The sequence below is a fragment of the Buceros rhinoceros genome, unplaced genomic scaffold (genome assembly GCF_000710305.1).
Source record: "Buceros rhinoceros silvestris isolate BGI_N320 unplaced genomic scaffold, ASM71030v1 scaffold23257, whole genome shotgun sequence".
In the NCBI taxonomy this organism is placed as follows: domain Eukaryota; kingdom Metazoa; phylum Chordata; class Aves; order Bucerotiformes; family Bucerotidae; genus Buceros; species Buceros rhinoceros.
Window position 1 is genome coordinate 3,937 of NW_010421861.1, and position 2,599 is coordinate 6,535.

The 2,599-nt window shown below is 58.0% G+C and overlaps 1 protein-coding gene across 1 annotated transcript in view; it reads right to left on the reverse strand.

Annotated features, from left to right (window-relative positions):
- Positions 1 to 2,599, reverse strand: part of LOC104496688 (beta-catenin-like protein 1) — a gene marked incomplete at both ends in the record, with an annotated part of 8,275 nt that overhangs the window by 1,475 nt on the left and 4,201 nt on the right. The window lies entirely within an intron of this gene.

Below are 2,599 nucleotides of genomic sequence, written 5' to 3' on the forward strand. Positions count from 1 at the left end.
GCTCCCGCTGACCGCTCTGCCCCTGCGCAGACAGTGCTTCACGAGCGAGACCCACACCGCGGCTGAAGGCAGGAGGCTGGAGGCCATTCCACCGTCTGGTTCAGAGCTCCTTCGTCAAGACTCGGGCAAAAGCAGCCCAGTAACATGCTCAGAGCGGCTCCCCCAGGGCAGGCCGGCCACGTCCTCCACCTGCCACCCATTTTCATGGAGAATCACAGACCAAAGCATCCGATGTCGCGGGTGACCTTTCACATTTTGGGGTTTGTTTTTCGGTTTTGTTCCTAAGTAAAGGAAGCAGCTTGTCAGAGGCTGCTGGCTCGCCGCAGCGGCGGTGATTTATGGTGCAGGCGGCTGGCAGGTGGGCGCACGCCAGCGCAGCAATATTTCCTCATTAGAGCCATCGCCAGCCAGAGCACCGTGGCCATGATGTGACGCTCCAGAGAGCTGCTGCCACGGGGCACACGTGCTCCAGGCAACACGCACAAGGTCACCAGCACCAAAAGTGATTTAGGCCACCAAATACCCCTGTTTTGCCAAGTCAAGCCTTTGCATCGAATTGCAGGTGGACTGTTTCAGGCACAAAAAGGAAAATTAACCCGTGAGCTTCTCGCTGGAGAGAGCGCGATGGACGCTTGCCGTGAGGACTCTGAGCGACTGAACCGGCTCTGGTCCCCAGGGCCTCCTGCCAGCGGGAGGGGAAAGCATGGCTGAGGAAATGCTGCTCCTCTCCTCCTGAACCCTGGCCCACCACTGACAGAACAAGCTGAGTGCCTGGTTTCCAGTGCCAGGGAGTCACCTGCTCTGGCCACACCACAGGGTGCTTTAGTGCCAGGTCCTGTAGCTGCTGGTATTTGCGCATCTGAACCTTACTTCAGGTTCTCAAAACCATGGGCGCAGGACAACTGGGCAAAACCTGCATGCCAGACCTTGCCAGTGGAAAGAAAAATCTGGTTTAGCGCAAGCAGAGACCTTCCTTGCCCTAAATCCACACCTGCTTGAACCTGATCAAATGTGGTCTCTAAAGCTAAACCACGCTGAGTCTGGCTGGCGAGAGATGAGACACATCAACTGAGACACCAAAGAACCCCGCCCCAGACAGCAGTCCGCACCGCCGTTCACCTCCCGAGGGCCCACGGCCTCGCTGGCTGCTCCGCTCCGCTCCACAGTGCTGGACTCCACCAGCACTCCACTGCACGACCAGCGGGCCAGGATCTCCACCCTCCAGAGCTGGAAGCACAGCCCGTACCTGCTCAGCATCCCCACCCGGCATGGCCATCACAGGAGCTGAATCCAGGCAACTCTGTCTTGATTACTGCGAGAAGGCGGCAGTTGCAGCAGCCCCTCTTGAGGGAGAGCCGAGATTATTTTGTGCCAGTAAATTAAACAGCTATGAGTTAGAAGACAAGCGCTGTTCTAAGGTGCCTTTTCAGAGTGGTTTCTGTTTCACCCCACAGGCACCCTTTCAAGGCTAACCTGCCTCCCAGCACAGCTCCAGCCAGCCACCTTCCCACTCGGTCTCCCTTTCAAAGCTGTCAAGCCGCAAACCTCCAAATGAGCACGCAGGTGCCATTTCTAATCTGCCAACAATATGCGCTGAGATGCCCCTTGCTGATGGGAGAAGACAGCGCTAAGATGGGCTTCTGTGAAGCTAAAATGAGCTTCTCTCACGCTAATGAGGCAGGACTGACAGGCCTTGAGGTGTCAAGAAGAGCCTCGAAACCTGAGGATACAACGGACCTGCCAGTGCTGTACAAAAGATCACATCTGCTCCACACAGCCGCTGAGCAGGACCCGAGATTCTCCGCACCCTCTCCTGCTCCCTTAACCCCCACTCGCCCTCCCCATCACAGGCGGTGAGGCTGGGCAGAGCCCAGGGATGGTTGCTGATCACCTCCAGGATCTGGGCTCATAGTGAGGTTGCTCCAGGTCGTCAGAAATGAGAAGGCTCCCAACGGCCATGCACAGAAACAACCACCGTCGCCCGGCCCCCACTCAAGCACAGACTCTCCTGCTTTTCCAGTCTCTGCCCGTGTTACTGGGAGAGGCAGGCAAGGCGAGCCATGCTCAGGAGGCGCTGTCAGACCACAGAGCCAAACTCAGGGTCACCACCAGGCCCTTGGTCAAAGAGGACATGCAGGAGAGAGGGACCGACACTTGCAACAGGAGAGGAGCAAGCAGAAGCCTGGGGTGAAGGCAGACCAGTCTAACAAGGACTGCCCAGGACCATCTGCTTTCGGCTCAGAGCTGTGACAACTCCCCCAAGAGCCTCTTCCGCTTGCAGAGGCTGCAGAACACCGCGTCTCCTCAGCTGCGCGACCACCGTGTTCCTTGACACGCTGAACAGTTCGGACTGGGCCCGAGTCAGGTCACAGAGAGCAGGCAGGCACCCAGGCCACACCAAGCTCTCGGAGCCACACGAGAAACCATCGGAGCTCTCCGCACGGGAAGGACTTCCTTCACTTCCACCTGACAAGCAGAAACACGATTGAATTTCTGTAAACTGAGCCACCAGCCTGCAAGAGCTGGCAAGCTCGCCGCGGTGCTACAAGCACCACAGCTGCCAGCCGGGAGAAACAGAGCAGCGGCTCCCGTGGACAGC